The sequence below is a fragment of the Ochotona curzoniae genome, unplaced genomic scaffold, assembly GCF_017591425.1.
Source record: "Ochotona curzoniae isolate NIBS_2020 unplaced genomic scaffold, NIBS_Ocur_1.0 contig_3190, whole genome shotgun sequence".
Classification (NCBI taxonomy): Eukaryota; Metazoa; Chordata; class Mammalia; order Lagomorpha; family Ochotonidae; genus Ochotona; species Ochotona curzoniae.
Genome location: NW_024465751.1, coordinates 19,667,298 through 19,678,930, shown reverse-complemented (window position 1 = coordinate 19,678,930; position 11,633 = coordinate 19,667,298). Strand labels below are relative to the sequence as shown.

Below are 11,633 nucleotides of genomic sequence, written 5' to 3'. Positions count from 1 at the left end.
AATAAGGCTAGTTTTCTAGTTTTCTTTTCCAGTGAGGAAATGGAGAGGTAGGTTTTTTCATTTTTTAATCACTATTTATCTTAGATAACTTTTCACTGCTAAGTTCCAATGGATGCCAGAATGCAAATTCATGAATGGCAAAAATTGTATTTGCTTAATGTAATTACTCTACAAAGCTATTCTCCTCTTGCACCTTCATAGAAAGTGATCTGTTTTATTACTTTTGAGTTGAGTTAAAAATGACTGATGAGATTTCTGGACAGATGTCAATAATCATTAGTACTTGTTAGCCAAATTACAGGTACTGAAGTTTAAAGTTTTAGTTTTAAAAGTGCAACATAGGAAATAGTGGATTATAAAATAGTACGAGATGAGCTTAGTATTGAAACCATCAAGAAGACAAGCTTAATTCCAAATCCCAGGTATTTAATATTGGAATTGCTGTAAATGGAAAATATACCTCTTAGCCTAGAACATTATTTCCTGAAGTCTTTGACTATACTATAGAAAGCAGCTACTTCACTTTAAAAAGTAAGAACACAATGATTATTAGGGATTTATTAATGTTTCCTTTCATCATTCCCAAGCACTAAGAAGGAAAACCCTCCTAAATGGAGACAGAGAACAGAGACGATCATCCACTCTTTTCATCAAATTCTGTCTCCCTTGCCCATATAAACTCAGGGAATGTTGCTGGATTTTATTTTCTCATGAGTAAACCTGCCTTTGCCAGGTATGAAGGAGGAGAAAAATTGGCTTCATTATTAAAGCCTGTCCAGGTAAGAAATCTTTCATAAATAGATTAAGAGTCCTGAAGGGCAAGGACTGACATGATGTCATGGCAATTACAAATGAATTTACATACTCAAGGATAGGTTGGGATTTGTGATAGCAGTGGTTCCACACTCAAAGTCAGACAGTTCTAAGTTCTGGTTGTTAAATTCTAGCTATAGAATGAGCTATTTAAGAAAGTCATTTAACTTTACTCATTTGTATAAAAAGAAGTTGACAATAGTTTTGTTGATTCTTGTATGAAATGGCTTAGGTAACAGACATAAAAATCACCTAGCAATTAATACCAATAAACTAAGAATTATTGTTATTCTCAGTAACTTAAAACATGGAAGAAAACAAAGAAATGTACATAAATTTCTATAACAAGGTAACTGGAGAATACATATCCCCTCTAAAGAGTATGGATATGAATCCATACTCTCTGGACAATTCTAGCTTTTTATACTTAGGAATTCATCCATATTCTAATTTACTTAACCAATCTGCATGTGCTAGGAGCTATATTAATTTGTGAATGTAAATCAGCAAAACATGTCAAACAGCTCTGGTTCTCAGTAATGTTACAGTGTAATGATAAATGTAGATTCTTCTGTCATTTTTCATGAACATGAAATAATTATTAGATTTCAGGCTATTTGGGAAAAGACTGTATATAAAATTCCTTTATAATTTTTATGATTGTATGTATGAACTATTCCTTGACCTATAACTTAACCTGTAACTGGTAAAAAATGATTACATACTTAGATGAGATAATACATATAATAAGGCCTTATTCAAATATGCATGATTTTCTTCCATGGTTGCAAGTTGCAAGAATGCCCCAGGTGTTTACTAATAGTAAAAGTCAGAGAAAGAATCTTTGTGGCCTAAGAAAATTCAAAATGAGACATTTGGGGAAAATCAATACTAATTATGAGTGGTTGTCTAATAGATATCATTTATTATTAACTCTTGTTATTATGATTTAATTAATAAAGTTCTTATACGAGAAATGATAAAAATTCTTAAGTTGTGCTTCAGATAGGTTAAAAACAAATATTTGCAATTCATCTTCCAGGTTACACATCCTCAAATACACAAACTAATAATGGATGCAAATTCTCTTGCTGTAGTGATCATAAATTTGAAAAATATAGGGGTCTTGAATTCAATATTTGCATACTTTTAAGTGTTTAACTAGAAGAGTGCCAATTCTCATTCTGTGTCTGTACTTAATGTTGTTGAGGGCCCACGAGGAAGAGCTGGCTTCAGCACCATGGACAAAGCGCCATATTTTCCGCTTTACTGCTGGGAACTATAGGAAATGGTCGCTTTAGGTTAACATTAAGCAATAACTTTATGGTGACCATGTTTCATATTAATGTAGCTTAAGAACTAAATGAATAGTCAAGAATTCTCAGTTGGATAATACAAAGTTTACACTTCCAACTCCTTGTAGCTGCTAGGAAAGCATAATGGCTCTTTGAAAAATGTACATCACCCTGATAAATTCCTGCAAGTGTCATTAGGCTTAATAGCTCTTGCTCACCCAGACTATTATCCTATACCCTTTAAAGTTAATTTCAAGTGTATTAATGGTGTGAAATTGATGAAATTATGAGTTGAACTTCCTTGGGCACAGATTAAACCGAAGAAGAAGGGAAAGAACTGGTTAATATTATCTTCCACCTCATTTCTCATTCACTACAAAGATGTCAACATTCCCCTTGGGAAAGAAATACTCACTATTGAAAGTAAATGGTTTTTATGATTTCAACTCAGGAAACTATCTTTGGTTGAGTCTCCAAAGGTCTGTAGTTTTCTTCAGAGAACAGGAAATATGTGGTATTCTGAGATTAAGAGCATATTTTATTTCATATTTTCAGAAAAAGAGATTAACTTCCCAATTCTTGACTTTTCTGCATTCAACTTGATGTTCAACCTATAAGGTCATTCAGGATACTCAGATTTGTCATCTCTCTTTTGTAATACCACCATTTGTCAGTAGAAATGGTATTTAATTGATTTAAAATCCTAGATATTATGATAGTAAGTGTGATTAATATGAATATAAAAAAAGTGAAAAACACAAGGTTCTGGTTACAGAATATTTGGTGTAGGAAATTTCAATCGAGATTATCAGGAAGCCTGGAATCTATTTCTGAGCCTCAACTTGCAAAACAATAAGAAACGGAAGTTTTCGTTTTAATTATGTTTGAGTGAAGAGAAAACAGCAAGCTCATTACTTGTAAGTAATTGTTGGGTATTAAAGAGAGTGCAGAATTTCTAACTGCTCTTTTCTTTATTAAGTACAAATGACCTCCAGACTTTAAAACTGACATAATAAAAGTTGGCATAGAAAAACAGAGATCAGGCAAAGAGTACTACCAGCTTCTTTTATGATATTTAGTTAATTTGTCAGGCAAATTACATCCCCAAATGTGTCATCTCATCTTTCTCAAGTAGAACCGTGGTACCACCACTGATGCTGCTGATGAACCCTGTGATGAGAGGTTACAGCAGGAGAATAGAATCTTACTACTATGTAGTTCTGGCTTTCAAAGACCAGAAGGCAGAGAATCTGATATAATCTGATGATATTGAAATGAAATATTAAATAACATTTTGGCATAGAGGAGTAGAAGATGGCTTCTAATAAGAACAGATACTACACTTGATCTTAGCCAAAAGGCCGAAAAGTGATAAAAGATGGCTTCTGAGAGCTTAGAAAAAGGATTATCATGCAGAGCAGTGAACAGAAGACACAGTGAAACAGAGAAAATAAGCCTCAACTGCTGGTTTATACAGTCAGTTATCACGTATGAGCTGGTTGGTCAATGTATTATCAATGGAATAAGAGACACCTTGAAGAGAAGAGCCAGTATTATTCAGTTTGAACTGATGCCATTGCCATAGAGAAATCAGGAATGTTGAATTTTTATGTGAGCCTTCCTGATTTTTTCAAAATTTAATTAGAATGTTTTACTGATGAGTACTCTCCAGATATTGTTTTTAGATAGAGAGCTCCGATTTACTTGTTCACTTCCCAGACAACAATCAGCAGCTGGGACTGGGCTCAGACAAAAGCTGGGAGTCAGGACAGGAGGCAGGAACACAATCCTTGGAGCTCTCACTGCTGACTGAGTCTGCCTACTGGGGGCAGGTAGAGCTAGGGACTACAGCTGAGGAAAGAATTCAGCCACTCCAATACAGACAACAAGCAGAATGACTGCTAGGCCTGATTTCTTTCTAGAGTGAATGTATTGGTAGACTGAATCTGCCCCCAGGTTATCATCATAGGACAGGTGACAAATCACGTGAACCTGAGTGAGGAATCACAAAATTTCACTTGATATTCTTGAGAATTTCCAGGTGGATGACAGAAGAAACTAATGCAACAATGTGAGGTTGCCTCTAATTTCAACAAAAGCTAATGGGATCTTCCCAGTGATGGAAACGGCTGTCTTAACATTACAAGTACTCACTGCCCCCATCATTTTAGCATTTTAACATTCATGACACTCACTCCCTCACTCACTTCCTCCCTCCCTCCTTTCCTTTCTTCTCTCCTCCCTCCCTCCTATCAGCCCATACTTCCTTCCTTCCTTCTTTTTTTCCCCCCATCCGTCCCTCCCTCCTTTATTCCTTTCTTTTTTCTTTCTTTCTTAAATCCAGTAGTGCCTGCTAGGACCCAAGTCAACAGGACTGCTGAAGTTTTAAGGATGACTTTAGGTGTTCTGGGTTTTCTGCCAGAATTCACTCCAACAATTCACAGAAACTTGTTTGTTGTCTCTGATTTCTCTCAGAGGACTTTTAGGGATGTTAGTTTTTTTTTCTTTCTATAGAAAGCCTATTTCCTATCACTCAGATTGGGCCAGGCTCTGGGCTCAATCTTTGGGAGTACAGGATAGATTCTCATAAGAGAAGGGAGTCTGTCACCCCATCTGCAGAGCGAAGACTTCAGAATTTTCATGTAAGAAGGAAAGTACAGAGAATGGAAGGAAGACATCAGGCTGCTATTTCAGCACAAAAACTATTTAAATTAAAAAAAAAACTCCTTATTTTCCAAAATTTTAAATAAGTACATTGAAATTATATCTATTGGCTTTATGGTAGGTAGTACTTCCAGGTTGCACTGCATTGATATCTTAGCATGAATAATAGCACTTTAGAAGCATGTATGCTTTTTTAAAAATATCCAAAGAGAAGCATCCAAGTGTTAGATGTACAGACAGAAATAATGTAAAGAAAGGTACCACCTGATCTTTCAGACTAGGGAAATAGCCAATGTTGGAATGACTTTAAAGAGTGTGTTTTCTGGAAGCGATTATAGACCCACAAGAAGTTACAAAGATATCAGAGAGAGGGTCCTATGTACCATTCGCTCACTTCCTCCAAGGTTAATAGCTTATGTAATTATAATTTGTACAACACTACGATAATTAAGATATATGACAATGCACTGTCATAAAGATCTATCATGCTACCCCTTCCAGTTCTTGCAAATCACACTAGCAAGTGCAATCTACGCAGGTGGTGCTCACCATGGATTACTGTCAAACTAAGCAACCCAGAGGTGCGCCAGGATAATGTGTTTCTGCCTTGAAATATGAAGCAGGTTTAAATAAAACGACTTCATGTGGACTCATCTTTGAAGGGGGGAAGTGCTACTTCTCTTCCCAGTGTACAAGTGCAGAGAACACGCGTTTGACCTCCAAGGAGCCTCTTCAGAGGAAGAGGCAAAGGATCAAAGCTGACGATGCTCCAGCAGAACCTTTAAGATGACGATTCAGAACCACTGCTCCATGTGGGCCCTTGTCTAAGAAGAGAAACACTGAGGCCCGAACTAGCCCTTGCTACCCAGCCCTGGGTCTGGGGTCAAGGCCAGAAACTCCTCTAAGAATCCAGCAGTGGAATGTTCTGCTTTACTTAACAAGCACTATCCATCCCTCACTGGAAACAGAAAATCATCAGGAAAGCAGTTTTCTTTAGGTGAATTCTTTCATTTAAAGCTTTAAGAATCTCTCCCTATGCACCACTTTCAGCTTCTAAATCCCTTCCCCTGGGCAATTCACTCCAATTTAAGTTCAAACCTATCGCTACCACCTACAGTGAGGGTGTTTTGAACTCATCCAAAGTGCCCTTGAAAAACACATTGATCAAAAAAACGAACCATTTCTCAACTCAAATCATCTATTAAAAAATTCTCCTTGGAGCAGAAACGTGGCATGTGGTCTTGCGAAGATTCAGGCTTATTGCCTCAGAAAGATTTATGAAGGTATTTTGGAGACCATCTATTCTTGACTGATCCTTCTTTATAAAAATGTTCCACTTCTGAGCCCCAGGGCCGAGGGAAGACCCCCGGACTGACCACCACCACCCTAGCCCAGCCACTTCGTTTTAGCCACTCCGGAACGCGTAGCCCAGGGGCCTCCTTCTGCACAGCACCCTGGAGAGCTCCCTTCCCTGGAAGGGGCGGTACCGGGGTCAGAGCGCCCCACCTCGGCCCTCATTGGATCCAGGACGACCAGTCGCCCTCCAGTGCCCGCCGGCACCAACACCAGAGCCCGCGCAGTCGCCCCTCTTACCCTTTCTCTCCCTGAAGGGCCCCATCGTGGCGTCCTGGAGGAGGCGCCCACGTGCGTCCCGGAGGCCGGGGCCCGGCTAGGCCGGGAGCGCGCGCGGATGCGGCCTCGGCGCGGACCCCGCGTAGTTGCTGGTTTTCTCTCAGGCTCGAGGAGCTGGGCCCTGCCCGCTCCCGCCACGCCAGCCCGGATTGAACACGTGGTGCCGCGGCAACCGGTGCGCTTCAGTCCCTGCGGCCCCTCGACCTCGTCAGCCAGTCGGGAGGCAGCGGTCGGGCCTCTAGATGAAGTGGGGAGAAGGGCGGGTGAGCAAAGGGCCAGCACCGGTAGGTGGAGCGCAGCGCCCGGGGCGCGGTGAGGGCCGCGTGCCAGGGGCGCCAGGGTCGCGTTCCCGGGGGAGCGAGGCCTGGAGGAGCCGTCCTTGTCGCCTGGGCCGCAGCAGATAACTCCGTAGGTTCTGTTTCCCGAAGCCGCTTGGTGCGGGGTGACGCACTGCAGAAGCTCCGGGTTCCCGCCGGTGGAGGGAGCCCCAGCGAAGGGCGGGAGGGTGTGCGTTCACGACCTAGTGCGCGTCCCCCAGGGGGCGGTGCGGTCCCGAGAGCGCGATCTTCATTCAGCTGGGTTAAGAACACTGTCCCGTGCTGGGGACGAAGCAATGCAAATCGCAGCGTGGTGCTGAGGCATCCTTAGGGAATGTCTCTCTAGGGGATTTCTTCAGGAACCATGTCCAATCTGGGGTCATCCTGTCAGAGGGCGGGGGAGGCGGGAGTGGTGGGAGTGGTGGCAATAGCTCCGAGGTATTTCCAATTTCGCAGACGACCTTGGGCGCCAAGTCTAACCGAGTTGTCTCGGGTTGTCTCTGGTGACGTGATCCTTGACCTGGGGATAACCTGGTGACTGATTTTCTGGTTCTTAAAACAGCGATTGGGCTAACAAAATACAGCCACTTCATTAATATTATTTGTATTGATCTTTAGTGAGGCTTAAGGGAAAGCTTGGACTAAAATGATTATGTCCTGGTTAGTCCAAATGCAAGACAAATTGTCCACTTCACCCCTGTTTTTGTGGGGAGACAGCTTTTAAAAGAGGCTTGAGGCAAAGATGCTGCCCTCTCTTAAACTTGTCAGTCTCAGTAGCCCCTTCAGGAACACGTATTTCTTATTCTTTCTACTAAAGTGTATCATGATCAACTTGGCTAAGGGTCAAAGAGAGCTGCCACCCTTTGGCTAAAGGTTCGTCCAGATGAGATTCTTGCTATGTTATTTGTGTGCTCTTAAGCCTGGATTTTGTCTCTGAAATGGGCATTCTGTGCCCTGTACCTTCTCTTTGTGTCTCCCTTTATCACCATTGTCAAATAGAGTTTAGAACACAGTGGCTTAAAGCACAAGCTTTATTTACAGATAAGAGAATTTGGCAATGTAGGTTCCTTCTACTGAGACCCACTAATCTGTTGGCCTACTTTGCTTGCAAATGTGTTAAATGTATTGTACATTCGATGTTGTACATTCTATTTTGTTGTCCCAGTCCTCCTCCACCTCCTTCTCCTCCTCCTCCACCTCCTTCTCCTCCTCCTCCTCCTCCTTCTTTTTGGTTTGCTTTTGATCATCCCTTTTCCAACTTGCAGTTCAGAGTCTCCCCCCAATCCCCCAAACCCCAGTGTTGCCTCAACTCTGTGGATCTTGAAAATACAGTTTCTAAGCCTAAAAGAACCCATCAGAAGTCAGTATCCCCATCCACCACCACCCCGATTATATTAGTAGGAATTAGTATGTACCTTTCTTCCACTATTATCCATTCCTGTGCCATTCTTGGGTCAACTCTGGATTCTCCTTCTTTATAGGGCTGAAGTCCCTCGCTTGAGGCCCACACTGGCTCCATCAAAGCTGCATCCCCTACACTGGCCTGGCCCATGTCTTCTTGGAATTCTGTCTTAGGAATTTGGTTTTCTTCCTTTCTTCTCTCCATAATTAGTGTTCCCAGGATAGCTGCATCAGATGTTCCTGGATTGTTTCCATTGAATTTCTCTAATTCTTTACTAGATGGCCATAGTGCTAAAAAAACAAAAAACAAAACAAACAAACAAAAAAAACCCAAAACAACAACAACAAAAAATTTGAAATACCACGGAAAAATATGACTAGTTGATTCAGGATGATCAGTGTATGACCTTGCAATTTCATATTTTCCTTTAGCACAGATATCATCACCTCCTATTTAGAAGGCAGTATCATTAGAGTTTTATTGTGAAGTCTTAAGAATACCAGGACTATCTGCCCTGGGTGTGGTGGGAGCATGTGGGTGTGGGAAAGAGAGAAGGGTGGACATATGCTGAAAGGGAGTTTCTGAGTGGGAACAGACAAATCACTAGAATTGGGAAGAGGTGAAGGAAACCTGTGGTTGGAATTGGCTGTTGTCAGAGGGGGCAGTACTGACTGTCCTGCCAGACAGAGGGACGGGGCTCAGCCACGGGAGCCGTGTGACTCCCTCTTTGTCAATGCAAGTTAGAGAACCTTCTGAATCTAAGACTGCAGTGAATAGCTCTAAATCAGTGTCAAAGCACAAACTGCTGAGCTAAAACCACACTGGATATGTTGCCGCAAAGTTGTATGATAGACGAAATGGTTCAAGATTTCGTTTTAGAGGAAAGTTGAAGTAATGGGGGTGATAAAGTCTTGTTGATTGAAGGAAGTTAAAAGTTTATTTAATCCAGTCTTTTAGATATTATATTAATCATGTTTATTTGCTTCTTCGGTTTTTTGTTTCTCCTTCTTATCTTCCAGCTCTTCTCAAAACTCAGGTTTCTCAGTCACAGCTCACTAAATACAGTTATTAAAACAGCATTAAAAATCACCACCACCACCAACTTCTCATTTCCTTGTTTCTTCATAGATTCCATGGATTTAAAGGGTTGATGGCCTTTATAGAAGACTTTAAAAAAGCAGAAGGCACAAACTTTGGAAGTAACTAGAAGGAATCAGCATTTAAAAATAGGAAACAAAAAGAACATTTTAAATAGGAAATAGGCAACAGGATAAACTATGAAGGAGAGGTCAAGGCCTAAGAGTGTTCACTGAGCATGGCAACGTGGTAATTGTGGTAAGTAATGGATTTATTTCAAATAATTTTAAGTGCATGGCAAGAATATAAAATTACATTATAGTTAGCTGAGCAGTAATGAGAGTGACTAAAGGGAAAAAGCAAGGAAGGTCATACTACTTTTTTCAAGGAAGGTGTCATGAATAAGATTTCGTGATTGACTGTGAGGAATGGAGGGATAAAAGGTCTGCCATGGTGGCAGAGACGGTGGCAGAGGTGATTGTGGGGCAACTGTGAAAGCAATAGTGGAGGGTAGACATTGGCATCATGGAGATAACAAGGGAATTACAGTCCAACCCAGAGGGGCCAGCACCCAGACTCAGCCCACATGCTGATTTTTGGGTGTTATAATCCTGCCCAGACCAGTCCACCCCCAGTCCCAGCTCTCATGGTTACCAGTGAAAGTAGCAGCCTAGCAGAGGAATCCCAAAGTTCCCTTAACAGGCCCATTCCCGGCCCCGGGGCCTTGTGTGTAGCAGTAGGTGCTGTGACACATTCTGGCATGGCACACTCCTAGTCTCAGCATTTGCTGGCAGGTACTGCAATTTGGTTCCGCCTGTCCTGTCTCCAGTCTCAGCTGTCACTGGTGGGTGCTAGCAACCTAGCCCAGCCTTTCCTACCTTAAGCTCCAGCTCTCATGTGTCCACCCTGGCAGGTGTGATGGTCCAACCTGGCTTGAGCTTCACCCTGTCCTGACTCTCGCTTGTGCTGTGTGTGCTGCAGAGTGGCCTAACTGGTCTGCCCCCATTCTCAACTATCATATCTTGAAAGTACTCACTTGCAGATTTTTTTTCCAGCCCAAGAATAGGAAAAAACTGTATGAGTGACTATGTGGCTAAAGGAAAGAATAAAATCTATAAATGTTTTTCTTGCATTCTTCTTTAAAATTGTTCCTCAACTGACGTGTCATCCAATAGTTTGAGGGCATGACTATTAAAAAATAAACATGCCTGTTTTATAGTTTATTTAGTATATCATTTTTGTTTAATGTGGTAGCTTTCTTTTTAAAATCCCATTTTTCATTTTCAGAGATTTTTAAGGGTAATTTTTAATGCTTCAAATTAATATGGTATAAAGTTCAATCTGTCTGGAGTCTTGAAGTGATCTTTATACAGTTTATTGAGAAAATTTACTAACATCAATAGACAAGATAAATACTTCATGTAGATGTTTGTGGCTATTTATATCCCTTCAGAACTGTATTTGTGGCTTTCTAGTAGTTTCAGAGTTGGACCTAAGTCAGTTTATTTTTAACCAGAATCCTTATCTGACTGTGCCTGGATAATTATATAGCTGAGTACTCATGTGTTATTTGGCATCCTATTTTATCTTGCATCTTGCAAATTCTTGGGTGTTACTCGAAATTATTTGAAGTTAGTGAAAATTATATTTTTGATAAAATCGGAACATTTTAACATGGCCTTTCATTAGTGGTTTCCTGTATTCTCTCAATTGGATTCTTCTTAACTGCACAATATCTGCTTCAGCCATAATTTCCTACTTTCAAATTTTCAGACATACCTTTGTCACTATTTTGTCCTTACTTCTACTACTATTTTCCCAATTCTAAATTCTCCAAGTGTTCCAGTAAGGGTTTTATTTAATCTATCCCATGTTAAAAAGTTTTCTGAATTGTGATTCTGCATCAGATTTATCATGAAACCTGAGGCAAATGTAGATGCTTGGACTATGTTATATGAAGAGTCACTGAGTTAAAGTTTTCAAGTGGGTTCTCAGCATATGCCTTTTCACAAATGTTGTGATTAGTCAGCAGCATGAGCTGAAGTTAAACACAGTTGTATTAATGATAACTGTAAATGCTGTAAATATAGGACAATGAGTATCTCAAATGATAGAACACTAATGAAAGCCAAAGTTTGGATGCATGATGCTAATGTCTAAATCTAATTTCTTTTTGATGTTCAATCAACACTACACAGATATCTTCCGTATAAAAGATGAGTAAGCCTATAGTGAGAAAGGTTAAATTATTGATACTACTAATTGCAGAGTAGGTATTGAAATCCAAATCTTTCTTATGCATAAGAGTTGTGCTATATGGTACACCAATACCATGATAATTTGTCATCACAAGCAGTGTTTTATAAAATTTATTAATTTGTCACTTTGCTATTGTGATTAATTTTAAAATATGATAACCTATTACTCAGATTT

The 11,633-nt window shown here is 40.4% G+C and overlaps 1 pseudogene; it reads right to left on the bottom strand.

Annotated features, from left to right (window-relative positions):
* Window positions 1–3,303: 3,303 nt before the first annotated feature.
* On the bottom strand, window positions 3,304–3,481 carry LOC121155986 (annotated as a pseudogene).
* Window positions 3,482–11,633: the final 8,152 nt, after the last annotated feature.